The sequence below is a fragment of the Tupaia chinensis genome, unplaced genomic scaffold (genome assembly GCF_000334495.1).
Source record: "Tupaia chinensis unplaced genomic scaffold, TupChi_1.0 Scaffold000382_1, whole genome shotgun sequence".
Taxonomy (NCBI): Eukaryota; Metazoa; Chordata; class Mammalia; order Scandentia; family Tupaiidae; genus Tupaia; species Tupaia belangeri.
In genome coordinates this window covers 728770-742117 of record NW_006159884.1, presented here as the reverse complement: position 1 = coordinate 742117, position 13348 = coordinate 728770, and positions in this window count along the sequence as shown.

Below are 13348 nucleotides of genomic sequence, written 5' to 3'. Positions count from 1 at the left end.
TGGTATGGCCCCATCTTCCCTGGGCGAGCAATTTCTCACTTTCTCTCTTTCTCTCTGTCTGTGGCTGGCAAGCACACACATCCTACAGCAAACTAAAACAAACAAACAAAAACAGCAAATCTACTTATTATATTTTCTAATATATAATATAACCATCATACAGAAATAAATATTTTCCTTTTATGCAAGTTAAACTACTGAAATTTGGCTATCCTGTTTCCTTTATAACAAAAGCTATATTTCCTTCCTTTAGAAACTATTACTATAAAGTTAGAGGTTTTAGCTATAGGGCACGTGCACTCACCAGACAGGCAGAGAGAGACAGAGAGACAGAAAGCGAGAAATCACCCCCCAGGGGGGATGGTCACGCCACAATCCCTTCTCCTCCATTCTCCTCTTGGGATCTTGGGCACGCACGCACACGCGCCCGGCATGAGTTTAAGTCGCTGGGTCCGGGACTCAAAAACCGCGGTCGACTACATGGGAGTCCAGTGACATAGCCATTACACTAACTGCTGGTCCCTCTTTCTTAAAAGTATACAATCAAAAAAGGAAAGAGAAAAATCGCACAGACAAAAAATGTATACACTGAAAAACAGACTCAGCTTAGAAGGCAACTATTCCATTATCATAATCTTTAGGGATGTCTTAACTTTTCTGAGCTCTGCAGCTGTTATTTTGTTCTATTTGGCAATACTGGATTGTTTTGCTAGTGCAGTCTTTGATATTTGTCCTGTCTCATCAGCTAGATTGCAAACTTGTTTAGAGAAAAGACTGTCTGTCTTTATTTCAAGAGTCTAATCGAGATGTATTCATTAAAAAGTATTCAATGAATATTTACTGAAATAATACAGGTAGGACAATAGCTACATTGTCCATTGAAAGCTCACAATAAAATCAACAACTGTGGGCTGCTGGTGACATGGTGGTTAAGGAGACTGGATCCCAAATGGCTGGCTGCTGAGTTTGAGTCCTGGATCCGTGGCTTGAAAAACATGTTAGCACATATGCATGCATGCCCAAAATCCTTAGAGGACAATGGAAGAGAAGCGACTATGGTATGGCCCCATCTTCCCTGGGCGAGCAATTTCTCACTTTCTCTCTTTCTCTCTGTCTGTGGCTGGCAAGCACACACATCCTACAGCAAACTAAAACAAACAAACAAAAACAGCAAATCTACTTATTATATTTTCTAATATATAATATAACCATCATACAGAAATAAATATTTTCCTTTTATGCAAGTTAAACTACTGAAATTTGGCTATCCTGTTTCCTTTATAACAAAAGCTATATTTCCTTCCTTTAGAAACTATTACTATAAAGTTTAATTTCTGATCTTATGTAGGTGTAGGCTATTTCAAGATTTAAAATTACTTTGATCCATCTAAAATAACAAATTTATTAAAAGCTGGATTTTTTCATTACAAACATTATAGCATATATTAAAATAGGCAAATTTAAAATTATTGAAAAAACAGATTTTTACTAATAGTAATTTATGTGCTATCTGATTCATATTCAGAAATGCACTTATAAATAATTCTGAATTTATAAACTTCACTTAGGTTTGAAGAATTTTTGTATTTTGTTCAGAAGAAAATTATCCTAGACCAATTAAAGCATAGTAAATAAAACATTTATAAGGGTAGGTAGTATAAAAGAAACATTCCAGAAAAATCTATACAAATCAGGATCCCTAGAGTCCTTTTAAAGATTCAGGATGAGGAAGTCATTTTTCTCATTAAACTCCCTTGGTGTGAACATGAAAGTTCAATATTTCATAAATATTTAATGAATTATTATTACTTTCTACTTATGAGCAGTTGGACGATTGAAGCTTTGTTTGGAACATAAGTATTGGATTGTTGGAAAGTCATGATGCATTTTTGCATTAAAAATGTAGAAAAATACACCATGACCTTTCTGACAACCCAGTATATGTCAGGCTGTGTGGAGAAATGGGTGATGGAAATTGCTTGGTACTTTGTGTCTTGGAAAAGTTTGGATGAAAGAATTCAATGTTTTGGAGAAGGGGTGTTTGGTATGGTAAAATGCCTTTTGGAAGTACTTCTTTGTTCTTGATTTTCAAAAGTTTTAATAGCAATAATGTTTAGTACTAAGACAAATAATGACCTTGACGGAGGTAAAATCTTGCAGAAATCATGCTAAGTACCTCACTTTTTAAGAACCTTGCAATATGGACATTAACATTTACATTACATTTGAATAAACTAGATCTTAGATGCTAAGACCTTGAAGGAAATAAGTGTTAAAAGTCAGTTTGATCCTAAATATTTTGTATGTTCTTTCATTGCATCATGTTGATTTCCTGTGCTGAAGAAAAACTTATTTTTCCTTTTACTATCTACAATATAGGTTATTCTTTGCATACTGGTCCTGGCATTGCTTCACACAGGAGCTTCCAATAACTGCCAGTCACATGGTGACAATTATGCTTGATTAAGCAGATCCAGTAAGTACTTGATCGACTTTTTCCCATAAATGCTGACATTCTGCAGCCAAAGGGAAAAGAACACTGGCCATTATTCTAAGCAAGCTGGCCATCTCCCCTTGCCCCTCCCAATAATATGAGGCTCTTGATTTCTAAAGGTCAATGATCCCAGATTCATCGACTCAGCCCAATTTCCAGGGTTTCTATCAAATACTTCCTTGGGTAATTTGAATACTTGAGGTCTAGGAGTTCTACAATTTGTGAGATTTGAAGGAATGCTCAACAAAGGGTTATTATTAGTCATTCTGTCCCTATTTAATTTCTATGGATTTCAAGTTTTTGCAATTTGTACCAGAATCCTTCAAAAATAAATAGGAAGGGGGCACTTTCAAAATTTTAAATGCATGCTATTACAAACATATAAACATACCCAAGAGATAATGCCATAACTATTGGCTAACATTTTTTTCATAATCCATGGAAAAGATGACTTCAGCAGTTTCTTGGAACACTCAAATCTCATACGAATCAGAATTATTCAACAAGTTTTTATCCCTGGGCCCTTTCCTCGGCCTTAGACTTACGGTATCCAACATGGAATGCCAGGGTGCCTAGTATCTTTTCTGTTGCTGTAGCAGCGTACCTGGGTATACAGAGACCAGGCAGATGATGTAGACATTTAGCTCGCGATTCTAGAAGCTAGGAAGCTCATGATATGGGGAATGGCTACTTTATAATCACTCTTGTTTTCTTTAACTAAAGCATCCCAAGAGTGAGAATTCACTCATTTTCTTAAGGCATTGATCCTTTCATAAGATCTGATTTTTCATGACCTAAATGCACCTTAGTGGTCCTATAATCTCTCAAGACCATGCTAGTGGAGATCAAGCTGCAACATGAACTTTAATGCAACAAACCACAGTCATACCACAACATAGGGTAATATAAATAACCTAACCCAATAAGGTTGTATTTTATGTAGCACCCTGGTGTGCATCTGACAGTATTCCTGAGTGGCTTTTTCCAGATATGACAGATTAAGGATATATCCTTATTGGACTCTACATTGCAGTTTCTTGCTTTGAGCAGTGTAACTAAAGAGCTGAGGGGAGCCCAAGAAAAATTAAGGAAAGCTTAGTGAATGGAGGGCATGGATCTCAGGGATCTTAGGGATCAGATCCTCCCTTTGGCTAGAAAGGGTTACATAGACGTAACTAAATGCAAGAGACCTGACAATGTTTCCAGGAAGCTAGTAACAGAGTCGTGTGAGTAAAACTGGGTAACACAGGGAAAAGAAAAATCAAGCAGGCATGAGAAATTCTGATTGTAATCAAATTTTAATGGGTACCCAACCATGCCTTTATAGTTAATACAAGATTACACAAAGGATATTGATCATAATGTGAAATTTAGACAGATTATTCAGATTATTTTTGCTTTCACACAGCTATACTATAGTCCTTGGGGAGATTCAAATGAGGACTGTTGATAAGGAGGACTTCAAACCAGTGCCAGGTCTATGGACGGGCAACTTGTCTTGTTACACAGAGCTATGCTCTCATAAAGGCATACATTCAGTTTAAGCTGTTTTAGCTGTCTTAAAATTCTTAATAATTTTGAACGAGTGGCCCCATATTTTTATTTTACACTGAGCCTTTATTCTAAACTCTCTGACCATCTCATGATAGAACTGGTCTTGGTCCTATCTGAAACGTATGCCTTGTCAGTGACTACGAGTGGACTTTGAGAATAAGATAAAGATACCTTTTTTTTTTTTAAAGGGATTTTTGTTATCTAGCACATGTGCTTGCCAGAAATAAAGAGAGACAGAAGCAAGAAATCACCCCCTGGGGGCATGATCATACCATAATCCCTTTCCTCTATTCTTCTTTCAGGATTTTGGGCATACACGCAGATGTGCCCAGCATGGGTTTTAAGCTACCAGGTTCGGGACTTGAACCATGTTTGACTGCATGTGAGTCCAGTAACATAACTATAACACCATGCTGGTCCCAAAGATACCATCTTAAGGTGCAGTCCATGCCTATTGTCTTTTTTTCAAGAATTATTTTATTTAACTTTATTTATCCATTTATTTATTTTAATTTGAGCAGAGAGTGATAGTGTGTGTGTCAGAGAGTGAGAGAGAGAGCATGATAAAGCAAGCCACCACATCTGGGACTCGAACCGTGGTCAGCCATGTGGAAGTCCAGCACCCTTAATCACCATGCCACCTACTGGTCCCACCTATTGTCTTTTTAAAGAAGATAATTACAAATAGCAATGCTCTGTGTGTGTGTGTGTGTGTGTGTGTGTTTAGATATGTGTGTGCATATACACATGTGAATATGTGTTTATGCAAAAATGTATGATTTTTTAAAGGCCAAATTTATTAGGAGCAATTAGTTTTAATTGATATTTATTGGGCATCATTTCAGTGTTTATTGTTAGCTACTCATGTGAAGAAGTGGTTGATGTTGACAGCACAAACATTTGTTTCAGATAAATGGGTGTTTCAGTTGGATAAATTTTAATTAAGCAACTTTTATTGCACAAGTGGTTGCTGTAAAAACCAAAAACTACTATAATGTGTTATTTCTGTTATCTGAAACCTAAAGATGTTGAATCTTGTCTAATATAATCTTGAATGTGATTCACCCGATGAATGTCCTACATGGTTGGCTATAAGAATAGGAATAAGAACTTTTACAATGTAGTATGCTAATTTTTATCTTACTACAACTGCCTAGGCACAATTGAACTCTTCTCTCAAGTTCGTTTATGTAGAATCTGATTGCTGATGCTGGTAAGCAAAGTAGCCAAAAGTCTTGGATTTTCATATTCTTTTGGTCTGAAATAATTTTTTTTTTTGAGAGGTTTTTGCTATAAGGTGTGTGCACTCGCCAGACAGACAGAGAGAAACATAGAGACAGAAAGAGAGAAATCACCCCCCATGGGGGATGACCACGCCACAATCCCTTCTCCTCCGTTCTCCTCTAGGGATCTTGGGCATGCACGCGCACGCTCCTGGCGTGAGTTTTAAGCCACTGGGTCTGGGACGCGAACAGCGGTCGACTAGGTGGGAGTCCAGCGACATAGCCATTACACTAACTGCTGGTTCCCTGAAATAATTTATTTGTAAATCATACTCCACACCACTTTTCTATATCTCTACTGTAGCTAATTGAATTCCATAAATATGTACTTAATTACTCCTATGCCAGAAGAGCACACCGAACTCTTTTTTATAAAAGAATTATTTATTTTTTAATTTATTCATTCATTTATTTTAATTTGACCAGTGAGAGACAGAGAAAAAGAGAGGGAAAGTGAGAAAGCAAGCCACCAGATCCAGGACTTGAACTGTGGTTGGCTATTTGGGAGTGTCCAGCGCCTTAATCACCACACTACCTGCTGGTCCCCCACACACTGAACTCTTAACTCCTTGAGAATAGGTACTCTATCTTGATAGTCCTTGTGCCTAATGGGATTACCAGCCACCTAGAACTAAATGAATATTTAATGAGGGAATGAAAGTATAAATAAGTTATGATTTTAAAAATTGCTTTTCTTTCAGTGGTTGGCCAAATGTGTATTTCCAGGTTTTTAAGAAAGCTTATTCTCTTAATAAAAACAAAATGAGAGCATTTTTGTTTTGTAAGAATATTTAACACTTGCAATAAACTCTTTAGCCCACAATAGCTATATTTCAAGTGGGGATAAAAGAACGCCTACTCTTATTAAATGGAAATATTTAACATCTAAAGGATAAAACAGCATATACTTGTCATATTTATAAATTCATTACTTTATTGATTTTTTATTGATTTTAATATGATTTATGTCTTATTAAAAAATTGAGTAGATTAAACACACACAGCACATGCATAAAGAACAGTATATATAGATTTCAATGGATGTATATGTTTATATCCTTTTGTATTAAATTTAGTGCTAATGATATAATTTTTCCTATGGTCTATATAAAAATGCCATGGATAGAGTTCCCTATCCTTTCACTTAAGGCTGGAAATAGTTTTCTTTCAGGATTAGTTTTTTATTGCTGCTTTACAAATTCCAAAATCTTGGTGGCTTAAAACAACAGAAATTTGTTCTCTCCTCGTTCTGGAGATCAGAAGTCCAAAACCAGCATCACTGGACTAGACTCGGGGTGTATCTGTCTACAGGGGCAGGCTTCCTCTGGAGACTAGGAAAGAATGCACTCCTGGCCTCTTTGAGCTTCTGGTTGCTGCCAGAGTTCTTTGGCTTCTGGATGCAGCCATCACTCAAATCAAGGTCGCCTCTTCAGATCTCTTTATCCTGTCTTCACATGCCTGTTCTTCTCTGTGTATCAAACCTCATTCTGCCTTTTTTTTTGGCTACAGAGTACGTGTCCTCACTGAAAGAGAGAGACAGAGAGACAGAAAGTGAGAAATCACCCCACAGGAGGGATGGCCACTGGTCTATATAAAAATGCCATGGATAGAGTTCCCTATCCTTTCACTTAAGGCTGGAAATAGTTTTCTTTCAGGATTAGTTTTTTGTGGCTGCTTTACAAATTCCAAAATCTTGGTGGCTTAAAACAACAGAAATTTGTTCTCTCCTCGTTCTGGAGATCAGAAGTCCAAAACCAGCATCACTGGACTAGACTCGGGGTGTATCTGTCTACAGGGGCAGGCTTCCTCTGGAGACTAGGAAAGAATGCACTCCTGGCCTCTTTGAGCTTCTGGTTGCTGCCAGAGTTCTTTGGCTTCCGGATGCAGCCATCACTCAAATCAAGGTCGCCTCTTCAGATCTCTTTATCCTGTCTTCACATGCCTGTTCTTCTCTGTGTATCAAACCTCATTCTGCCTTTTTTTTTTTTGGCTACAGAGTACGTGTCCTCACTGAAAGAGAGAGACAGAGAGACAGAAAGTGAGAAATCACCCCACAGGAGGGATGGCCACGCTGCAATCCCTTCTCCTCTATTCTCCTCCCGGGATCTTGGGCACACACGCACACCTGCCCGGTGTGAATTTAAGCCACCGGCTCCGGGACTCCAAACCATGGTTGACTACATGGAAGTCCAGCGATGTAGCCATCTGCTGGTCTCCTGCCTTTTTCTTATAAGGATACTTAAGATCTCTCTATCTCAAGATCCTTAACCACACTTGTAAAGACCCGTTTCCTAAATAAAGTAACATTTTCAAAGTTTCATGGATAGGAATCTGTTGGTCTGAGGGAGTGACTAATCAGCCTATTTTACTTGTCCTACCCACTTTTGTATTAATAGTTAAGTGGTGGGATTTTAGGTGTTGTGTATCCTCATACTGTTCTCTGCTGCCGCGGGAGTAACAAGGCTGTCTGATACGCGCGTGCTGGAGAACTGTAAACTGAGTAACACTGTAAGGGAAATGCTGCCTAACGAAGCAGGCTTCAGCAAGAAGGGCTGAGAAGGGCTCATAACTTTGTGATAATACTTCACATAAATTAAAGTAATGTTAATTGTCTCCCCCAAAGCAAAGCCATTAAGCGGCTTATTGCTCCTACCTTAAGAATTTATTTTGGTGTTTCTCGTGGTCCTACCTTTTCAATGGTGTTTTACTCTTTACCCAGAGGGGATATAAACACCTCCCTGACAGTCCTTACTGGAATATTTCTTCCCTAACTATAACAAGGGGAAGAGATAAATGACCAAATAGGTCCCGAAAAGCTCTGCTGCAATCAAAGGCAAAGGCTCTAGAAAGACTTCTGGGGGTGGAGCTTCATTTTGAAATACAGTTCCTAAGAAATGGAAAGAATAGGTGTATTTATATTCCCTAGTTACCATCGGGAAGGTATTTTCTATTTCTTTTTTTCAATGTGCTGAAATAGAACCATCCCGCCCATGAAAAAAGAGACTTCTTTCCTTCAGTGCATTTTAATTTCCCTCTTACTCCGTGCCAGCTACTGTTTGCAAAGCCCTGGCTAATCCAGTTGCTGTTTCTCTCCATCAACAGCTTTCCATGTAATGTGTAAGTTCCTCAAAACCTTCCAAAGTCCTGTCCTTGGCTATTTAAAACTGAGCCAAGGTCACAAAAGGACAACTGAAGTGGAAGGGGGAGAAAAGGGGAAAGGAGAGCCACTCGGAAGTTACGTAAATGTCCTCTAGCGTGCTCCCTGTTCTGAGGGCTAATGTACTGTAGCAATTCATCAGTCATTCTAATAGTCTTTTAACTTCTGTCAGAAAGCCTACTAAATGCTAACATCTTAAATGTTTAATATTCTAAAATATATTTTCATTCATCATGCAAATTATCTGGGCATCCATATTTCACAATAACCTCTGTTGAAATCAAGAGGCCCGAGGCTTTGTATAGGAGAGACCCATGTTCGTGCATAATATTGTAGATGAAATATAACATAGATTTAAAAAATTTTAGATGTGAAAAGTTGCTAGTGTAATTCCAGTATCTACATGTGATCACATTTATGTAAACTCCAAAAATGCTGTTAATGGCAGGTATTTCTGAATAGGAGCAAGCAGCTAAAATATGCACTTACTTTGCTCTATTTTATTACACACTTTGAAGGATGGCTATTAATGTCAGTAGATGGAGGAGTGTCCCAGTAGAAATGACCCTACGTTTCATAGCAAAGTGACGGTGGTTTGGTTGTTAGTAAAGGAGAGAACAAGGATTCCTTACAGGTAGGTTGCCCTGATACTACGCAAACCTTCATTTATATGCTGCCAGTGATCCTGATTCCAGGAATTCTTAGCTGCTTCAAAAAAAAAAGAAAAAAAAAAAAAGGCGAAATATCAGAGTGGCCCCCATGAAACACATGAATAAGAAATCGAAAAGGTACAAGCTGTGAGTTTCAGTGGTGTTAATAGACATGTTTTATTCTTTTCCTTTTCATTCCTGAAACTATTGGTTGTGAAACAAAGAATAATCTGAGATCACATGAATGCAGTTATACTGGATCACACAACTGTCCCACTGGAGTCAAGAGCATGACCTAAATAACTAGAAGGCGAGAGGGTTGGTGTATCAGTGCACCAGTCCAGTTCCTACAGGAAACAGTTGGCTAGCAGATAATTCAAGGAATGCTTATTTATGAAGGACTCACTGGTAAGGCATGGGCAGGGTGGAGAGCAGGGGGATCAATAAGGGTTAGCAGGTAGTGGGACCTAATAGCCACAGAGCTATTACCAAATGTAGGCCATAGACATGAGGGAAAGGAACAATTCCCCGAATCTGGAGGAAGTAGAGTCATGTTGAAAGGTCACCTTGACAGGACTAGTGGCCTTTGACTAAGACAGCCAGCTGGCGCAAGGGGACTTCACGGGGAGAATACGTACCCTGACTTTCCCTCTCGCTGCTGGCTCCAATTCACTGAATGCAGTGGAAACTCTGAGAGCACAGACCTGGGAGGTGGTCCATGGAGCTTAACCTCCCTGAATAGACACCAGGGCTTCACGAATGAAGAGTGAATTGGAGACAGATACAGGGCATCTAATTTTGCTATGGGTGCCACTTTTCTGATTATGCTACCAAAATTTATAGCCACTCTTTGGATGATTTTATGTTTCTTTTTTATTTTAACCATTTCTTATATTTCCTTTCATTTATGTCTTTATTTTCTCTTTCTATTAACAAAATATCTGAGACTGAGCAATTAATACAAAACAAATATTTATTGCTCATAGTTCTGGAGGCTGTGAAGCCCAGGTTCCAGTGGTTCACATCTGGAATCTCCCTGATGCTCTGTCCCACAGCAAAAGGCAGAAGAGTAACAGGGAGGGAGAGGAAAGGACAAGAAATCCTTCTATCAGAAAGCTACTCCTGTGATAACAGCATTAACCCATTCGTAAAAATGTTAGGTCATGAAAACCTCATGATATAATCACCTGGAAAAGGCTTCCCTGCTCAACATTATTACATTGAGAATGAAGTATGTGGCACATGAGTTTCAGACAATGCGTCCCAACTGTAACAGTAGGTTTCTTTATCTTAACAAAATGTCTAGCAGCAATGCAGTACCCGTGCGTGAACCATCTTAGCCCCTGAGTAATCGGATATTTAAAAAAAAATACATAAGTGCAATCCAGACAGTTCATTATGCTCCCTAAATTGCCTTTTCAGTATAACAGTATGCTTTTAAATGTCTGTAGTTTATATTGCTAAAGGAACATTTAAAACTTCAACTTTTTACATGGTTTGCCTCCTAATTATATTTCTCTAGTAAAATATTTAAACATTACTTCCTGGATCATGGATTCTAAGGTGCAATAAAAATCCAAAGGGAAATATATTTGTTTTTATACAGAGACAGATTTTTCCCCCCACAGCATTTTCAAATGATTGCTGCAGGAATAAATGAGTAAAGGTTTCAAGAATAAATAGTTGCAGAAAACCAACTTACTGTCACACATAAGTCCATGCAGCCCCCGGGTACAAGTACTTATGTATCTCCTTTTGTTGAGTTCTCTATTTTTTTATGAATATGCATATCAGAGAAAAACTTCCATCTGCTCTCTTTTAGCTGATTCTATCACATTTTTGAGCCGTGCATCATTATGGAGCTTCAGAGAAAGATGATCATTTACATTACATATGGATATGAAGGAAAGAAGGAGTTGATGAATTGCAAACAAGTATAATTTATATGGACAAAGTGTGCCAGAAGTGCTTTTCACCCCATTTTACTCGGCAAATGGAAAGATTCCTGCCCATTCACTTGGCCTAGTGCCCGAGGACTCAGAAAGGAAGCGATCCTGTTAGCCTTATGCATCAGGATTTCACTCTTGCCCTGTGAGAAAATGTACTCTGCACTCAGACCCACCAGAGACCCCAGAAGGTCAAAAGAGATCACTAAACAGCTTGATGTCATTTTATAGATTCTTCCCTCATGGTTTCTTAATTTATAATATACATCACATAGACCCACCGATCGTCCGACTGCTGGTAATTCAACTGTGAGAAGTCTGTGTGTTGAGAATAGGGGAGGGAATTAATGAGAAGCTCATGTATGTCCCTGGTTGGCTTTCAGCTCCTTCTGCACATTGCTTTCCCATGGCAGATAATTTACATAAATGCCCACATGCTTCATAAATGGATAAACATCTATATTTACGGTACCTTCCTAAGGACTTCTCTGTTGCCTATAGCACAATCAACAATGAGTCAGTAATTTGTAAGAGATCAGGGCCCAAGATACAGTAATAGTAATAGCTCCAAACCTTTTAAAAAATTTATTATATATTAATTAATATAGACATTCATTTATATATTTAATCATTTATTTTTAAAAAATTGTTTCTATTCATGCTAGAACATCTGGAGTGAGAGAGAGAGAGAGAGAGAGAGAGAGAGAAAGAGAGAGAGAGGAACCTTACACAGTTCAATCATGCCACAAGCCCTTCCTTTCAGTCCTCCAGACTGTAGGATCCTGGGTGCAGGCACACAAACTCAGCATGTTTTCAAGTCCATTGAGGCAAGGACTCAAACTGTGGTTGGAATCTGCCTTCCAGTTTTGCAGCCCAGTGTGCTACTAACTGAACTACAGAGGCTGGACAATCCCTCATTCTTCAAAAATGTATACTTCTATCATGTTCCAGGTGTGACGAACCAAAGGTAAATGCTGCATAGCCTCTTCTTAATCATGTCAGGAGTAAACAAACATATTCTGTCATGATGAACTGGCCACTTATCTGAGAATTTCTGTTAAAACAGCTGACTCTCCCTCACTGCTCCTGGAAAACACAGGGGGTTTAGCCCTCGAACAATTTTTGTCTTCAGAATTTCAAGTTATTCCAAGTGTGTGCATGCACTGTGGAGTATATACATTGTTTGCACATTAAGATCAAACAACAGGTGGAAATCAAGTTGTGGCTATGCCATTATTTTCATGCATATACCACATTCATTGTGCTGGATATTTTGCACATATTACCTCATTTAATCAACACCATTTTGTAGATTTATCTCAGCTGATAAATGACCTGACCAAAGTAATTCAGATCTCAAATCAGAAAGTACTACTCCATGACCTCCAATCTACGTGTTTTTGTTAACATTAGGTGTGATCAGAGGAATTTACTAGTTAAATAGAAAGTAGCATAAAATGAGAGTTACTTATATCTTATTCACCTACCCTAAATATCTAGTTGAAATTAGAAGCTCCTGTTGTTTAGATTATATTTACTCCTTGTTCATTTTGCTCTTAATTTTAATGTAATTTTACCATGACTTCTGCTTTATAAAGAAGTATTTGAAGTCTACAAGCTAACTACTTACAGGTTTTTTTGTTTTGTTTTGTTTTTTTGGTTTTGTTTTTTCTTTTTTTTTTTTTTGTGGTGGTGATTGGGGTTTGGAAGTGCGTGCCTGTGTGTGTGGGTGATGGAGTATCTAAAATTTCTTCATGTTATTTTTCTCAGAACTTATGCGTGTAACGGAAGTTTCTGAACATGAAATGTCATCAATTTGGTCTCTCTCAGGAAGTTGCAAAGCACTCGACTGTAACCTCACTGAACTGGACCTTGTTTAAAAATCTGATAATCTGTAGCTATCATTTTGGATGTTTTTGAAGTTATTTCATTTCTTAACTAACTCCCTGAGCAATTTAATTGATCTTAATTGATCTCTCAATAAAATACTTCAACTTAAGGACCAGCAGTTGGTGTAATGACTATGTTGCTGGACTCTCATGTAGTCGACTGAGGTTCAAGTTCCAAACCTGGTGCCTTAAACTGATGCTGGGCACGTGTGCATGCGTGTCCAAGACCCTAGAGGAGAATGGAGAAGGGATTGAGGTGTGGCCATCCCCCCGGTGGGGGTTCATTTCTGGCTTTCTATCTGTCTGTCTCTCTGTCTTTCTGGCACACACACATGACCTATAGCAAAAACCTCTCAAAAAAAAAAAAAGAAAAAA